The sequence below is a fragment of the Hylobates moloch genome, unplaced genomic scaffold, assembly GCF_009828535.3.
Source record: "Hylobates moloch isolate HMO894 unplaced genomic scaffold, HMol_V3 SCAFFOLD_8, whole genome shotgun sequence".
Classification (NCBI taxonomy): domain Eukaryota; kingdom Metazoa; phylum Chordata; class Mammalia; order Primates; family Hylobatidae; genus Hylobates; species Hylobates moloch.
Window position 1 is genome coordinate 9,236,206 of NW_026652283.1, and position 18,993 is coordinate 9,255,198.

The 18,993-nt window shown below is 38.1% G+C and overlaps 1 protein-coding gene across 2 annotated transcripts in view; it reads left to right on the plus strand.

Annotated features, from left to right (window-relative positions):
- The window catches only part of CLEC12A (C-type lectin domain family 12 member A), a 124,699-nt gene that overhangs the window by 33,248 nt on the left and 72,458 nt on the right, over positions 1-18,993 (plus strand). The window contains exon 1 of one of the 2 annotated variants that reach the window (XM_058442703.1): positions 14,898-14,927. The exons of the other annotated variant lie outside the window; for it this stretch is intronic. The gene's annotated coding sequence lies outside the window, so the exon portion shown is untranslated. Of the gene's footprint in view, positions 1-14,897; positions 14,928-18,993 lie in introns of those variants that run through there. 2 annotated transcript variants of the gene reach the window in all.

Sequence of the window (18,993 nt, forward strand, 5' to 3'; positions counted from 1 at the left end):
TTTTCCAGATATAATGTGGGTTACTGGTTCCTAGTTTGATTCAGTTGTGATTAAAGGAATACTTCAATTTTTTAAAATTCTTTGGCATTTATTTAATGTTTTTTGTGACCCAGGTATGGTCTGTCTTGATTTTTTTGCATGAACTTGATAAAAGAAGTAAATTCTGCTATTGTTGGGTGGGTATTTCATAAGTATTAATGAAAGTTTGGTTAATGGTGTTGTTCAGCCTTCTTCTATAAATTACTCTCTAATTATTCTATCAATAACTGGCAGAAGGTGGTTGAAATTCCCGGTTATAATTGTGTTTGTCTACTTCTCCTTTCAGTTCAGTTTTTGTTTCTTGTATTTTAAATCTCTCTTATTAGATGCACACACAATTATGATTATGTTCTCTTGATGAATTGACCTATTTATCATTATGAAATGTGCTTCTTTATCCATAGCAATGTGTCTTCTATGGAAGTCTACTTTATCTTCTAGTAGATATAGCCAATTCAGTTTTTTACTATATATATTTTATATAGTAAATATACTATATATATTTACTATATAAATACACTATGTATTTTATATGCACATTTATGTTTGTGCATATACATGTAAATATATTAATGTATGTCTATATATGTCTAAATATGTGGCATATGCATATATGTGTATATATGTATTTTGAGTTTATAAATAGACAGGTATTTATGTGTTCTAGAATATATGAATACAGGCATCTATATTTCAGTAAATGTATCTGTGTGAGTGCTTATATGTGTAGATGTGAAAATTGAAGTTTTCACACCAAATTACAGAAGATACGAACGAAGTACTAAAGTGAGATTTCAAAAAGTCTACTAGGATTTTCAAAAGAAATGAGTAAGACACTCCTCTAGCAACTTCCTTTGTTCAGTATTTGACATTAGCTTTTTGTCCAAAGAGTTTAAGCCTGCTGGAGGTCTTTGCTCAAATAATAAATACCCCATGTTTCCAAATGTGTTCAGGTATAGGCACTAGGTATTGTCTGTTTACTCCATGTTAGGCACATTACATCCATTGGCTAATCAAATCCTCGTCAATTACCTATGTAATAATCTCAACTAATTTGCCTCCTTGTATTATAAATGGAAATAATCCTGTTTATTTACACCTTTCCCTAGTTTGAGCTCCCTGCTCTCATTAACAGATAAAACAACATATCTGCGGCTGGGCGCGGTGGCTCACGCCTGTAATCCCAGCACTTTGGGAGGCTGAGGCGGGCGGATCACGAGGTCAGGAGATCGAGACCATCCTGGCTAACACGGTGAAACCTCGCCTGTACTAAAAATACAAAAAATTAGCCGGGCGTGGAAACGGGTGCCTGTAGTCCCAGCTACTCGGGGAGGCTGAGGCAGGAGAATGGCGTGAACCTCGGAGGCGAAGCTTGCAGTGAGCGGAGATTGCGCCACTGCACTCCAGCCTGGGCGACAGAGCGAGACTGCATCTCAAAAAAAAAAAAAAAAAGAAAGAAAGAAAAATATTTGCTTCAGCCTGGAATCTTTGCTTTTGGTGCTTCGGTGCAGAGACAGAAAATGGGCACTCAGAGTCACACTGGTAGTTGCACACTGTATCTGCATAGGGCGTGTCTCATCTGTACCTTGCTGGGTTACAGGATTTCAGGAGGTATTTTTGTCCACCTGCGAATTCCATTTATTACCTTTCATTTAACAGACAGTGTCTTTCCTTTCTGCAGCTGATTTTGCTAGAGAGGCAATTCATAAGGTGAGATCCTGTTCATAGTATGACTTGCTTTCTCACGACCTCCTTCCATTTTTGGTAACTCAATGGTCTATTTGGTGTCTTTAAAGAAAGAACCTGGTAATGGAGACTTCTTTTAATATGGAAATGTGGTCTGGCAATAACTTACTCCTTTCCACATGTAACTGACCCAGTCTGGTTTCCAGATGGCAAGTGTGCAAGCCCCAGATGTTGAGAAGCCATATTTCAACTGCTTCCTGCATCTGTTGAAATACAACTGTTCATACTTGCCATCCCTTATGTTCTTGTAACAATTTGCACAGTTCTTGCCAGAATAAATGCCATTCTCTGTATGCTTCAGAGAATTCCGCAATTTGATCAGTGTGTGTGTGTGTGACCTTCAGTAAAACACTTCTAAAGGGTGAAAGCTCTTGTATGGCATAGACATGAATTCCTTCCTCTGGTAATAATTAGGTTATTTCCAGAAGCACAGTGTCTTTTTTTTTTTTGAGATGGAGTTTCTCTCCTGTGGCCCAGGCTGGAATGCAATGGTGCGATGTCGGCTCACGCAACCTCCACCTCCTGGGTTCAAGTGATTCTCCTGCCTCAGCCTCCTGAGTAGCTGGGATTATGGGCACGCACCACCATGCCTGGCTAATTTTGTATTTTTAGTAGAGACGGGGCTTCTCCATGTTGGTCCAGCTGGTCTCGAACTCCTGACCTCAGGTGATCCACCCGCCTCGGCCTCCCAAAGTGCTAGGATTACAGGTGTGAGCCACCACGCCCAGCCCATTCTTTAAATAAAAGCTTTCCTGTACGCCCGGCACATTCCAGAAAGAGTGAGGAAGCCAGCTGTGTCTGGAGGAGGAGAACAGTGAGAGAAGAGTTCAGCTAAGTACCAACAGGGTAATTCTGTTTTTGCCTTTCTGAGGCCTCTGGCTAATATTCTAAGTGAAATGGGAAGATGGAAAATTATTTTGAGCAGAATAGCAGTGTGATCTGACATACATTTAATATGTTCACTCTGGGTACTGTCCTCAGAATAAGTTGGAAGGGGATGAAATCCACTCACCTAGCCTGAATAAGTATACTTAAAAATGTTCAAAGTTCTGCTCATGTTCATAAAATTCAACCCATAGCCCATTATTTGTTCCTTCCTCTTTTCTTCTTTACCTGTCAAATTTTCTCCACTGGGCGCTCTGACTCCTTTTAACATTATTTCTATTTCAGTACAGCTTGATAGAAATGTCATCATTAGGAGATGCAAAGCAGTCCCCTTCTAATGTGATAGTCACCACTCCAGAGATGGCTAATGGAAATGTTTAATGACGTTAAAAATGCATAAGTCTCATTCCCCATCCTCCTTTTGCTAACGATGGTCATTTTTTGTAGCACAATAATCTGAAAATTTTAGGATTATTTTTGTTCTTGTACAGCATGTAAATTATAATTTAATAACACCTGCATTTAACCCACTAACGCAATTTACACACTATTAAATCCCGGCCCCATAGAGAATGAGAAGATGCTGACAAAATTTGCGTCTGATGATGCTAAACATACCATCTATTTTTTCCCTTCTTTTTTTTTTTTTTTTTTTTGAGACGGAGTCTCACTCTGTTACCCAGGCTGGAGTGCAGTGGCGCGATCTCGGCTCACTGCAAGCTCTGCCTCCCGGGTTCACACCATTCTCCTGCCTCAGCCTCCCGAGTAGCTGAGAGTATAGGCGCCTGCCACCACGCCTGGCTAATTTTTTCTATTTTTTGGTAGAGATGGGGTTTCACCGTCTTACCCAGGATGGTCTTGATCCCCTGACCTCGTGATCCGCCCACCTCGGCCTCCCAAAGTGCAGGGATTACAGGCGTGAGCCACCGCGCCCGGCCAGCCATCTATTTTTTCAATATTACTTTCCATATTGTTTGAATGTCTGTAATGTGTGTGAGACCCAGCTGAATTTAAAATGTGGTTCTACCATTTACTATAATCCCAGGTAAACAATCTTTCATTTGCTCATTTATTTAAGCAAAAAAATGATAAAAATTATTCATCACTTAGGGGTAAAAATATTTAGCATAGTTCATGGTACAAGTTAATACTCAAAGGAGAATTACTCATTATATCAGGAAATGTAAAAGTGAAGAAAAGAAAACTAGGCCAAAGTAAAATATTAAGAGGTGCAGAGAATTTTAATAACAGCCAGATGTTAACCCTTGCCCTCTGTCCTTCTGAGACCTATGTAATTATTACCTGGAATCTAAACCCCATAGGTTTGTGGGAATCCAGAGAACTCTCCACGATTTCTTCAAGTCACCAGGGCTTCCTTCTTCGTGGTCCTCTCCATCTCTAAATACTCACTTTTTGCTCCCATGACTCATAGCACAAAAGTCGATTCTTTCACTAGTTTCAGCAACAACAGCAACAACAAACCCACTTAATGTAAATAATTCGCTAGTTTCATAACTTGACTAAAGACCTAGGGAGTCATGGGAAGTTGTACGCGGCTCAGTATTTCCAGGAAATTTGGTCTCTGATGGTGATGCAAGGTCAGAGACCCTAATCAACCTCTGAGTATTTCTCCCAGGGACCTTCTTTCCAAATTATATTTTTTAACTTTTACTTTAGTTTCAGGAGTATATGTACAGGTTTGTTATATAGGTAAATGGTCATGTTATATAGGTCATGGAGGTTTGGAGTACAAATTATTTCATTACTCAGGTAATAAGCATAGTACCTGATAGACAGTTTTTCATTCCTCACCTTCTTTCCACCCTCTACCCTCAAGTAGGCCCTGATGCCGTTTGTTCCCTTGTGTCCATGTGTACTCAATGTTTAGCTCCTACTTATACGTGAGAACACATGGTATTTGGTTTTCTGTTCCTGCATTAGTTCATTTCGTAGAACGACCTCCAGCTCCATCCATGTTGCTGCAAAGCACATGATCTCATTCTTTTTTATGGCTGGGTAGTATTTCATGGTGTAGATGTACCGTATTTTCTTTATCCAGTCTACCGTTGATGGGCATCTAAGTTGATTCCATGTCTTTGCTATTTTGAATAGTGCTGCAATGAACGTACTCAACACATATGTTTTTATGGTAGAGTGACTTATATTCCTTTGGGTATAAGCCCAGTAATGGGATTGCTGGGTTGAATGGTAGTTCGTTTAAATGAGTGACATACCACTAAGATGAGTGAAGCACTGGATGCTTACCAAGTTTTGCATATCTTTTTATCTCTTTTAGTCAGATTGAATAGAATTTCAGTCAAGTGGAGGTATCTTTCACGCCCTTCCCTTTACCTTTCAATTTGTTCAACCAAGGAACTGCTGATAAATCAGTTCTGACCGAGATCACCATTATGCCCATGGATTTAGATGCAACAATTTATATAATCTAGCAACACCATGTAAAAACTCGTTTTAATTTCTAGGTTTCTTGATAATTATTTAAATGAAGATGAATATTATTTAAATTCTCATCAATCAAAACATGTTTCACAGGAAGAGAAATGCATCTATATTCATTTATGATACATAAAAAGGATGGGTTTTTGTTAATTATTTTATTTCCTGTATGGGAGAACTCTTTATCTAAGGACAGTAGCTTTTTCTGCTGCGAACATATTTTTTTTTTTTGTATCATTACAATTGGCACTACTTATGCCTGTCTTATGCATGAAGGCACAATCACCACCTTCTTCAATACTGAACCTGGAACAAAACAAATAGATTAATTCTTTATTTACTGGACCTCCTGAGAAGTAACTGAGTGCAGCCTCGAAAATAGAATGTAAATTTCATTAGCCCTGTTTCTAAAACACGTGCAATGTGGAAGGAGTAGAGGAAGTGAAATAAGCTGTTGCTCTCCTCCTATCTTTCTCCAAACTTTACCTCAGGACCCTGATGGTAGGAAGAAAAGGACACTATGTGACTTCAGTGCCTAACAACACAGTCCTGGAAATTTGTGTTGATATTATAGCAAACATTGTAAATCATTTTGTGATGGATTGGATTCTTCCCTTTATACTGTAGAATAAACATTGATATATCAATGTGTTTAGCCATTTAGAAATTATAAAGATGGGGAGTGTAACTGACATATCATTGAACATACCTTTCATATATTACAAAATTGGTCTATTAATGCTGAAATAAATGTTCATTTGGCCACTCTTTTATCACCATCACTGTAGTGAAACAGGTATTCTTTACTCAATAGATTATGATACACATAAGTAAACATAAATAAAATCGAAAGAAAAGATTTCCTACATTTATATTTTATGCCATACATATGAACATGTGAAATTCAAAATTCAAAATGGGGGAAAATAGGATGGTTAATCATGATACATTTCTGGTTATACTGTAATTATTTGGGGGAACTTCACAGTACTGGTGTACACTTTCTTAACTTCTAGGGTAACTTCAAATTTTTATCCTGCCCATTCCCAAAATATATGTGTATTTTTATGCTTATCCAATCCATAGTGCCAACTAATAACAACCATTATGGGCTGAATTATAGGATTCCAAATTTCATACATTAAATGCCTAACTCCCAGTACCTGAGAATGTAACAGATTTGGAGATAAGGTATTTGTTTTTTTTTTTTAAAAAAAGAAGTGATTGAGGTAAGAAAAGGTCTTTAGGGTGCACCTTAATCCAATATGACTGACGTCCCTATAAGAAGAAATAAGTTAGACACAGACTTGAGTGTGTACAGAAGGAAGGCCACATGAAGACAGAGTGAGAAGACAGCCAGCTGCAAGCCAAGAAGAAGGGCCTCAAAAGAAACCAGCCCTACTAACACCTTGATCCTGGACTTAATGGCCTCCAGAGCTGTCTTTAAGCCACCCATTCAGTAGCATTTATTACAGCAGACCTAGCAAATTAATACACCAGTGTTAACTCCTGTCTCATTTTTTGATGGGCCTATATATAATATGTAATGCCACATTAAGCTGTTAATATTTTCTTTCAAGAAAATATAACATTATGTTTTATAGTCAGAAAGTTTAATCTATGTCATTTTTTTTACATTTTTCAAAGATAAAATATAATATTGGGTACATTATCACTCTCAAATCATTGTGCATTTTCGCCCCAAATTGAATGTAAATACAATAATCATAAGAGAATTGTCTCAACTTTAGAAACTTCTGCTACTAATTTTATTATATTATATACAACATGTAATATCTGGCATGGAGTGCTACAGAACCAGCATCTATTACAAAGTGGGCAGTCAATAAATGGTAGCTAGTGGTCACCTTTAGTTCACCAAAGAATATTAAGAACTCAATATCCTTTATATGACTTTCTCCAGCCTGACGTTGGAGAAACTTTTAAGTGTTTTAAGAACAAAACAGATTCTAAGTGTATGATGAGTTTTTTCAAGCTATGGAATATAAAGAAGTTCTTGAATTTTAAACAAAGGTAAACTGAGGCAAACATGTTCTCTTCTTAACTTACTCTCGTCCATGTCAGGCCATTGGTGGGTGTGGAAAGTGTAGGCTTCAGTATACCCTTTAATGCTCTCCCATCAATGAAAGGCCAAAGGAACAACAAAAGAACAAAAGGCAAGGTCCCAGGTCGAAAGAGGAAAGGATCAAACTGCTTAGACTTGCATGCAGTTCAGGATAAAGGGAACACTTGTGACCCACATGTGGTATATACCAATTCAACATATATACGTAAATGTTGGTATGTGATGTCCACTCTCACTAAAAACCATAACTTTGTCTAAATATTCTCTTCAGCATCTATTTTTTGAGGGCCTTTTGGCGGGATGATGTGGAGGAATCTATGGAGGAAGCCAATTATAGACTCAGAATCTTTACCGCACTTTACACATTTAATAGTAAATACATGTTAGTAAGGCTTACCAATTGCTGAATGTAGCTCCATCTGCCCACATCCACGTTTTGTTTGCATTGTGCTTGCTCAGTTCAAACCAATATAAAGACGGCCCCAGATAATGCATCAAAGGTTCCTTTTACAAAATACAGAGTGCTGTTATAGATCTCTTCTAGTTTTCTCATTCTCACTCCCTCCAGTGCCGTTGACCCTGTTTAAGTCCATTATTATCTTGCACGGTTACTGCAAAGGCCTTATAACATGATTCCCTCCTTTCATATTTGCCACTCAGTAGCCAATCACATGACAGCAAGGATTATGATTCTTTTAAAACTTAAGTCAGATCCTATTACATTTTCCCTCATAATTTGGCAGTATCTCCCTATTTTATTTGGAGCAAAAATTAGACTCTTTACAATAGCTTGCAAGACCCTAATGATCCACATTCTTCACTTGCTGCCTCATTTTAGATACATTGATTGGCTGCTTCTTTTCTGTTCCTTGAATATTCCAGACATTCACTGGTCTTAAGACACACGCTCTAGCCATTTTCCTTTCCTGGAAAGTTCACTTCCAGGTAGTCCCTTACCTGCTTCACATCCTTGCTAAAATGTCACCATCTTATTGGGATATAATCTTACCTGCAGTAAACCCACTTGGAGAACTCATTATATCCCTTAATTTGTATTTTTTTTTGCATAGAACTTTCCAACTTCTAACACAATATATAACTTACATATTTATTAAGATAATTTTTCATTGCTTATCTCTTCCCCTAGGATGTAAACTCCACAAGGGCAAAGATCTTTGATTCTTTGGTTTGCTAATGTATTACACCCTAGGAGTGTGCCTGTCTTTTAGTAGCTATTAAATGAGATTAATATTGCAAAGGAGAAATCTAACCATTTCATTCTGAGAGTTGAGCCTGGCCAGAGATCCATAATAACTTTTGCAGTTTTCTCAGCCATTGATCCAAGTTGTTTCATGTTCAGATTGAAAGAAGTAATTATTATTGATTCAGTTCCAGCCTTGTGGACATATAGTTAAATTTTCTAGGCATGTCTTGTTTCTAAGTTGCCTTGGAATTCCAACTGAAATTAACAGATAATAGAGAAGAAGAATAAAGAAAGTATCAGAGAAAGAAAGAGTGAGCTTCAGAGTAAAATATTATTATATAGCTCAGACTAATTAAATGTGTTTTACTTACATATTCAATTTGAATGACTTAACTTTAAACATCAGTTCAAAAAAATCGAATATCGAGAACAGAACATGAAAGGAATAAGCACTGGAGAATGAGATCTATGAAAAATTTAAAAACTCAGTAACAAACTTCCAGAAATTCAGTATCTTCCGCCATTTTACCTCCTAATTTTTAGACTACATGACTTCTTTATTCATCTATTCCTTTCCTAAAATTTACTATGCTCTCTAGAACAAGTTGCAGTGTAAATAAACAAATTTTTCTATATTCATAACTTCAGTGAGTTGGTTCCTATCATCAACTTAACTGAGACTGTATTGTCTTTCAAAGACAGCATTTCTCTAGAAGGAGGCACTGTTTCCTTGTCCTTCATGAAACAAGAAACACTGAGAGAAAAGAATGCTAAAATTTCCCTTTTTACTCTCCACTTTCACTCCTTAAGTTACTGCACTAGATAAAGGAAGTTACTTGTTAAGGTATAATCCTGAAAGAAACAAGCTCTGAGAGCACCTCCTACCCACAGCTAAAATAAATAACTGGTTCATCTTCAAAGCTGTGAGTGGGAAAATCCTCAATGGGAAGGATCAACTAGCAATATGGTTCTATATAGTTGAGAGCTGAGAGTGAAGTGAAAAAATCAAGTTATCAAAGTTATTTGAAAGTGCCATGTTCGAAATTATTTGAAAATATCAAATTCAAATCAGTAACCAACATAAAACCCAAATACTTAATTCAAAACTTGGGTCACCAGAAAGCCAGTTTTCTCATTTATTTACTAATTAATTCGTTCTTTCATTTACACAGTCAACAACTACCGATTGAGCACCCACTACATGCCAGACATTTTTGTAGCTCTACAAATAGCCTACATAACATACAGAAATACCTACTCTTATGGGACTTATGCATCTGAAATTATGTGGTTTGTCATAAAATAGATTGGAGTGAAGGACAATCAGGGAATCAGGGTTGTTGGTGAAAAGAGTAGGAAGCTAACCACAAGAATATGGCGTCATGTAAGTCAAATGAATTTTTTTTTTTTTTGGAAAAAGGGAGTGCCAAAAGCTGCAGACAGGTTATGTAATAAGGTGAGGAGGGAGAATGGACCAGTCGATTTAGCAATATGGAAGTTATTGGTGAACTTGAAAGACAAGTTTGGTGGAAAAAGCAGAGTGGAAGCTTCATCCAAGTGGATTTAACAGAAAATGGAAAGATAAAAAATTATTTTGAAAAGCCATCAAAGGAAGTTTTTAAGGAGGTTGCTATACCAAGGAGAAAGACAATAAATTGGTTGCTAAAAGATAAGTGGGGTCTAATAAATTTTGTTGTTTTTGTTGTTTATTTTTTCAAGGTTGATATAGATACCAGCATGTCATATTTGCTGATGGAGATGTTTCAGTTGAGGATGAAAAAAGGATGGTGTAGGAAAGTGGAGAATTACTAGGGTGATATTACTGATCCAGTGAAAGAATATAGGATCTATTGTAGAACATGAATACTGCATCTACAGTTCCAGGAGTCTAGGCAGAGTGTAGGGGCAGAGATGGAGTAAGTAAGTTGGTGTGGTGATGGGAGCATTGGGAAGTTTCCTACAAATTGTTAAAATCAGAACAAGTTGGAAGCAAGGGTATAGACATGAGAATGAGCATGAGGAGAATGGAGATGAAGGAGAAGGTATAAATTACTAATGAATGGCAGTGAAAGAGTTAATGCACTAGGGAACTATAATACAATTGCCAGTTCCTCACCCTACTTCTTTGTAACTCCATCATAATTATACCTGGTGTGATTCTCTGACATGTATGTTCTTTCTAAGATGATCTTTGATAAGTGCCTACTTGACTTTAAGATTCAGCACAAATATTTCTCCCTTCATTAAAGCCTTGACTACAACAGCTAACTTATAATCTCCTCTCCTGCTTCAAATTCAACATAGTTCTATTTAGTAATCATTTCTTTTGTGTTACAGTTGTTTGCTTACATGCTTCTTTATTCAGTTAAAGATAAATTACTTTCAGGCAAGAAATACCATTTTTTTCATTGTTGAATCATCAGCATGTAGCACTGTGCCTGAAGTTTGATACATATTTATTGAAAGACTGATTATTCTAGAAGGTGAAGCAGGTGACTAAGTTTGAAGAGCAATTAGATGCACTATCTTGGAAAATGCTTTTACCTCTAAATTGTTCTCTATTAAGGAAGGAAAGGCTAGTTATTGGTATCCAACTGAATCAACAATACAATAATTTAAACAATTTAATTTAATAATTTTAGCAGAAATTGCTTACTTACATTTTCTGGGAAATCTTAAAATCCCCCAGAGAAGAAAAGCAATGGCTCCACATAGAAAAATTGAGATGATCATTATTTTCCTTTCTATTATACCAAAGAGAAACAGATGTCATTGTTTATGTTCCAGAGAGAAAAAAAACAAGCAAACCAACAAAAAAACCCATCATGTTTATCTCTTTTCTCTATCTTCCGTGTATTCTACTGTTCACAATTCAGCAATTAATATATTAGAAAAACAAGAAAGGGAACTAAGACCTAACGTTTGAACATCAGGAGCCTCGAAGGTGCTTTGGCTCCACTTTGCTGTGCTATTTGGCAGAACTGTGTTCCTAATTCTTCTGCCTTGCTTCCAGAACAGAAAACCAACAGTTTCCTCGTAGCTTCTTTTAATGAAATACTGCCTTTTCCAAGGGAAAATTCCAAGTATTTTTAATGAAATACTGTCTTTTCCAATATGATGGAGAAGGCTGGAATCGCCAATTATTATTATTATTGAAGTCTTAGTTTTATTAATGAAAACTGCTTTTACTTAAGACCTATATTATGGTCGCTATCCCCTACCCTGCCCTTCCCTCCCAATGCTAAAAGGGTGCAAGCTGGGATCAAGAAAAGATGCTAGAATAATCACACAACCTCACCCACCTGGCGTGTTGGTCTTCCGCTCCACAACCTCCGTCCCATCCTTACTCTCGATCCCTTCTCCCTCCATCTCCAGCCCTCACGAGGAAGGCTCATCCTTCTGTGTGTGATCACAGAGGCTGGAATAATCCTGCGGGTGAATTGCAAATTGCTAATTATATTTGGTGAGTGCAAACCGCAGGAAACTGAGGACCCGGTTTTTCTGAGGGGTGGTGCGGCAGCAAGACAGTAGGAGAAACAGCACAGCAACCTAGGATCCTCCACTCAGCCCCGCAGGTGGACTTCGGCCAGATGGCCCCCAGGGGTGTTTCATGTGCCTTCTCTGACGTTTGTACGAGGCAGGGGCAGCAACGGCAGCCGGGCATGCACCAACGGTGCCTCTGCCCCGGCAGCGATGACTCCACAGCCCGTGATTTCCGCAGCCCACCATTGGCTGGGGCACAGCGATAACTGAGAATTCAACCTAATGGACACCTCACCTCCCACCTGCTTGCTACGCAGGGTAGAGAATGGGGAGTCCCATACCCTCTCTTTCGGGCTTCTTTATATTGTCTCCCTAAAAATCTCAGATCGGACACAGGCATATAACATAAATTGCCTGCACTGGAAAGCGTACACATTCTCTCACGCCACAAGGTGGATCTGCCCCCATTTTCTTGTTTTTAATAACTTTTTTCTGTTCTATATTTTTAACTGCTGTGTTCTAAGTGTACCTGTGGAGTGTTTAGTAAAATGTGGGAAAACAAAGCCATTGTTTTTACATGTTTTCATAGGAACTAATGAAAGCTTGTTTCATATACAGGCAGTTTTTATTTTGCACTGTAGTGTGTGATAATAAAAATTACTGCACAAGCTGATATCACACCAAGCTATTTTAATAATAGGGAAAAGTATGATTTTTCCTTTATCCACTTTTCCTGATTGAAAATTATCTTACTCTCACTCATAAACGTATAGGGAAATGTGAACAACAATAAAATTAATATTTTTAAAGTATGCTATAATTAAAACATTAAAAACACTGAGTTTCAAATGTTTTGCTTAAAAAAAAAGAGTAGTGTGAATTGAGCACGTGCTCTTGTTGTTGTGTCACTTACAATATGGAGCCAGCATCTTTTAGATGCCTTCTCAAGCTTTTTTATTCCTAAATTTGGATAGACTTCCAACATACTATTCTTTGCACTTGAAATGTTAGGAAACACATTGAGAGTTCATTTGATGTGAACACTTTAGCTCGTATAACTTCCTCTGGGACCTCTTCATTCGTTTCATCACAACCACTTACCTTATTTTTGTCAATGAGTGTGCCTTTACTAAATTCCTCTGGTTGCATTATCTACAGACTCTTCAAAAGGTGAAGTATTAATAACCCTATCAACAGCTATTGCTTCTCTAACTTCATTTCTCTTCTATTTTATTTTCCCTTCCAGCGTCATTTTTTGCTGCACTTTGTGTCACTAACCAATTTCCTGTTTCAATTATCTTCCTCTTCTTGTCTTCCTGTTTCAAATTTCCTTTGAAATTTGTCATACAGTGACAAACCCATGTGACATTTACAAAACAATACAGAATAACTCTCCATGTTATTCTGTATTAACTGATGAAAGATGCGTGGTGACCAATCAATCATTGACAGACTTGGAAAAAAGTGACGTGATTGGTCGTTAATCACAAAACAAACATGTCTATAGTGATTTGTGAGCGGAAAAGCTAGCATGAAAGTTTCTACTTTATACAATTACTTACAGTAAATATAATACAAACAGAGATAAGAACTCTTAAAGAATTAAACTGTGCTGTTGGGGTTATTTAATTAAACTGTGAGAAGTGAAGTTTATGCATATTAGAACCATGCAAAGTAAAGTTTATACACACACCCTACTCCCCACAGACATTCTCTTTAAAATATACATATATGGCCGGGCACGGTGGCTCACGCCTGTAATCCCAGCACATTGGGAGGCTGAGGCCAGGCAGAGCGTCTGAGGTCAAGGAGTTTGAAACCAGCTTGGCCAACATGGTAAAACCCCGTCTCTACTAAAAATACAAAAATTAGCCTGGCGTGGTGGCAGGTGCCTGTAATCCCAGCTACTCAGGAGGCTGAGGCAGGAGAATCACTTGAACCCAGGAGGCGGAAGTTGTAGTGAGCCAAGATCCTGCCATTGCACTCCAGCTTGGAGATAGATATATATATAATTTTATATACATACACACACACAAATACATATACAAACAAACACATATGCATGTATGAGCATATATTTTATGTGTATAGACCTTATTCTATACATAAGAATTATTTATACTTATTTATGTAATGTATTCTTGTGACTTCAGTAATTAATTAGCACAGATTTCAAAGCTATAAATGGTAGAATTATGGTCTCTTGCAGTTCTGGAGGCCAGAAATCTAGAATAAAGAGGCTCTGAGGAAGAACCTGCTTCACACCTCTCTTCCAGCTTCTTGTGGCTGCTGACAATCTTTAGTGATCCTTACCATGAAGTTGCACCATGCCACTCTCTGCCTCTATCTTCTTAATGAATGGAAAATAGTTCCTAGAATTCAACCAGAAGATTTCTCTCATTTTTCATTTACCTTGACAGACCATATATTCCTTCTTAAGATGATAACTTTCAAGAGGAATAGAAACAGTATGATTGGCTTAGATTAAATTCAACCAAATCATTAGAGATAAGATCAACCTCTCCCTCATAGAAGCAAGTATATATATGGGGGTGGGGGGATTGTTTTCTTCTTATAATACTCTTAATATTTCACTTCCTACACCAGATGTGTGGGGAGGGGGTTTCTCCTCAAATCAATAAATTATCTAGGGCAGGGGGCCCCAACCCCCAGGACATGGGCCAGTACCAGTCCATGGCCTTTCAGGAATGGTCCACGGCCTGTTCGGAACGGGGTTGCACAGGAGGAGGTGAGCAGCAGGCAAGAGAGAGCAGCTTCATCTGTATTTACAGCTGCTTCCCACTACTTGCATTACTGCCTGAGCTCCACCTCCTGTCAGATCAGCTGCTCATTAGATTCTCGCAGGAGTGCAAACCCTACTGTGAACTGTGAATGCAGGGGACCTAAGTTGCATGCTCCTTAGGAGAATCTAATGCCTGATGTTCTGTCACTGTCTCCCGTCACCCCCAGAGAGACCATCTAGTTGCAGGAAAACAAGCTCAAGGTTCCCACTGATTCTACATTATGGTGAGTTTTATAAGTATTTTATTATATATTACAATGTAATAATACTAGAAATAAAGTGAACAATAAATGTAATGCACTTGAATCATCTTGAAACCATCTTCCCCTACCCCAGGGTCTATAGAAAAATTATCTTCCCTGAAATCAGTCCCTGGTGCCAAAAAGGTTGGGGACTGCTGCTCTAGGGGACACCAACTGTATGTCCTATAATTCAATTCAATTCTGACAGTATCCATCTGGAGTTAGCATCAAATTCCACAGATTAAGAGCTCAGTCCATCAAGGCTGCCCTCCACTTCAGATGCCAATGTCAAGTCTGGGCCTCTGGAACTGCTGACCAAACAGCTACAGATTGAGGGTTCCCTCGACCCCTCATCACATTTGATTAATTTGATAGAGGGGCTCAGAGAACTTGGAGAAACACTCAGTGTTTATCAGTTTATGATATTAATAAAGAGTACACATGAACTTCCAGATAAAAAGATAGTTGGGGGGAGGTCTGAGAGGGTCCAGAGTGCAGGAGCTTCTGTCCCTATAAAGTTGGGGTGCATCATCCTCATGGCACATAAGCATATTTGTCCACCTGGGAGTTCTTGTAACCCTGTATTTTTGGGATTTTTATGGAGGTTTCATCATGTAGGCATGATTGATTACTAACTCTTTTTCCAGCCCCTTTCCCATCTATGGTGAATGTGGGGTAGGACTGAAATGTCTAAGCCTCTAACCATGTCTTGGTCTTTCTGTCAACCAGCCTTCATTTAAGAGCCTACCAAGAGTCACCTCATTAGAACCAGAGATACTCCTATTGCTCAGAACATTCCAAGGGATTTAGGAGCTCTGTGTCAGATGCTCCTATCACGCAGGCAATTACAAAGGTGTTAGGCACTCTCTGTTAGGAACCAAGGTTAAAAACCAAATAATAAAAGATGTCCCTAGCACCCCTACTGTTCAGGAAATTACACTTTTAGAAGCTCTGCACAGGAACTAGGGACAGATATATAGATATAGATATAGACAATTTCACATACACTCACTCTCCACTGACAAAATTAGGATTCTACCTGAAATGTAGAAGAAGAGAATGGATTTGGATACATAACCAAAAACAGTCTTATTGCCAAAATACGTATTTTTTGAGATGGATTCTCACTCTGTTGCCTGGGCTAGAGTACAGTGGTGTGATCTCGGCTCACTGCAACCTCAGCCTCATGGGTTCAAGCGATTCTCCTACCTCGGCCTCCTGAGTAGCTGGGATAACAGGTGCCCACCACTACGCCCAGCTAATTTCTTGTGTTTTTAGTAAAGATGGGGTTTCACCATGTCGTCCAGGCTGGTCTCAAACTCCTGACCTCATGATCCACCCGCCTCAGCGTCCCAAAGTGCTGGGATGACAGGTGTGAGCCACCGTGCCTGGCCACCAAAATATTTTTTAAGTATGTGTGTGTGTGTGTGTGTGTGTGTGTGTGTAGGTTGTTTACTCATTGCAAGACATAAAAAAAGGAAGTGGTACCACTACCACTCATATAGGCAAATTGGACTATGTTAATATTTAAAACTTCTGTGCATCAAAGAGCATAATCCACAGAGTGAAATGACAACCTACAAAGTGGGAGAAAATGTTTGGAAATCACATATCTCATAAGGAATTAAAATCCAGAATATATCACAAATTCTTATAGGGCAGCAGAAAACAAACAAATGAAAGAACAAATAACTTGATTTAAAACTGGGCAAAGGATTTGAATAGATACTTCTTCATAAAACATAAACAAATGTCCAGCAAACATATGAAAAGACATTCAATATCATTAATAATTTGGGAAATGCAGATCAAAACTATATTAAGAGATCACCTCACATCCATTAAGATGGCTCCTGTGGAAAAAAAAACCCAGAAAATAACAAATACTATAGGGATATGGATAAATTGCAACCCTAGTGAAATTTTCGTGGCAATGTAAAATCATGTAACCACTACAGACAAGAATATGGTGGTTCCCCCCCAAATTAAACATTAAATTATAATCCAGCACTTTTGCTTCTGGATATATAGCCAAAATAATTAAAGCAGGTTATCTCCAGGAGATTTGTACAGCCATATTCATAGCAGCATTATTCACAAGTCAACAGGTTAAAGCAACCCCGGTGTCCAACGATGGGTGGACTAAAAAAATGTGGTATATACATACAATGGAATATTATTCAGCTTTAAAAAGGAAGGACATTCTGACACAAGCTACAACATAAATAAACATTGAAGGCATTGTGCTATGTGGAATAAGCCAGCCGCAAAAGGACAAGTACTGTATGATTTCACTTACGTGAGTTACCTAGAAGGATTAAGCTGTAGAAACAGAAAGTAGAATGGTAGTTGCTAAGGGATGGGGGAAAGAGGAAATGGGGAGACATTGTTCGACAGATACAGAGTTTTAGCTTTGCAAGATGCAAATAGTTCTGGAGATTGATTGCAAAACAATGTAATGTACTTAACACTACTGAAATTTACACTTAAAAATGGTCAAGATGAAAAATTTTGTTATGTGTATTTTACCATAATTTTTAAAAAGTAGTTTCCCAGAGGACTGCCAGACACTGAAATCCTAATGGTGAGAATCTGTAGAATCCCAAAAATTGAGAAGAAATCAGACAGGAGATAAGTTTCAGTCATATGATATGAGTTCTGAAAAACCCCCAACAGCACTTGGTAAGAGAAAGAGCCATTAACAGCAGATCCCTGTGCTTCTATTTCTCTTTCCCATGAAATGTTTAAGAAATAGCAGCCAATGAATAGAGAATTTGATGATGCTAGGGAAAAAAATAGGCAGCAAAACAGCCTGCCTCCTCTTCTGCAGCCTTCCAAGTAGAGTTTAAGTTGAAGTTTGGAGTCTCAATATTGTGCTAGACTGGACCTGTTAATTTCTGACATGAGACTGCTCTTTTTACTTCAAGGAACCATTTGAATCTTTTAAATCATTGCATCTGCCATTTAAATCATTGCATCTGCCTGTAATTATTTCCATTTTTCTAGCATTGGATTTGGAGATGAGTTACTTAGGAATGAGTATTTAAATGTTTTAGACAAAAGTAGATTAAAAAATCTGTATCATTGTCATATTTTTTGAGATTTAGAAGCCAACTTGAGTTGCAGTAACCAAAAGTGTGCTCTGGCAAAGCCCGCGGTCCCTGGTGGGTTACGATCTGAAGATGGTCTGAAGCTGAGTTGGTTGTCTGGCAGCATTCCCTTGACTGGCCTCACTTCCAGGCACTCCTGCACAGAGCTGTGGGGTGTTCATTCCCCATCAAATCTCCTGTTGCCCTGAAAAATTTAAAGAGGCAGAGAAAGTGACAACTAGACCTAGCATTTTGGTGTATATGTGCATATATTTCAGTTTTTTGTTATTGTTGTTACGGCAGTCTGAATTTAGAACTTTGTGCTAACAACAGGTTACAGCAACCCTAGTGTCCATCAATGCGTGGAATAAAAAAATGTCATATATACATACAATGGAATATTATTCAGCCTTAAAAAGGAAGGACATTCTGACACAAGCTACAACATAAATAACCATTGAAGGCATTATGAAGCTTCTTTTACTAGCAAAGTTACTTTCCAGAAACCTTAGTAGCTGGGCTCTTGCTTCAGTCCATAAGCTTTCTGTGACTTGACCTAGAGTAGCAGGCAGTTAGTCCATAAAAGAAACATAATGAACGTCCTGATGCCTCTCAATCATCTGGAAAATATTAACTGGGCACCTAAATACTTGATAAATGCTGGGAAAAACATGGGATTGGGTGGTGAATAGGTTGACTGACAATGTATGTAGAAGGGTGGGGAGAGTGTACTTTAGCGTGCGTGGTGAGACTAAGTCACTCTTCTCATTAAAAGAATGTATGCTGCCTATACAAATTTGTCTTCATTTTTTTCAGCCAATCCACTGCAATGGGCTTATGGATATGGTGGCCATATTTAGCAAAGTAAGACACAAGATTTCCAGTTAAATTTGAATTTCAATCGACCACAAATAATTGCAGAGACAACAAATACAAACATTGATGAGCAATACTTACAT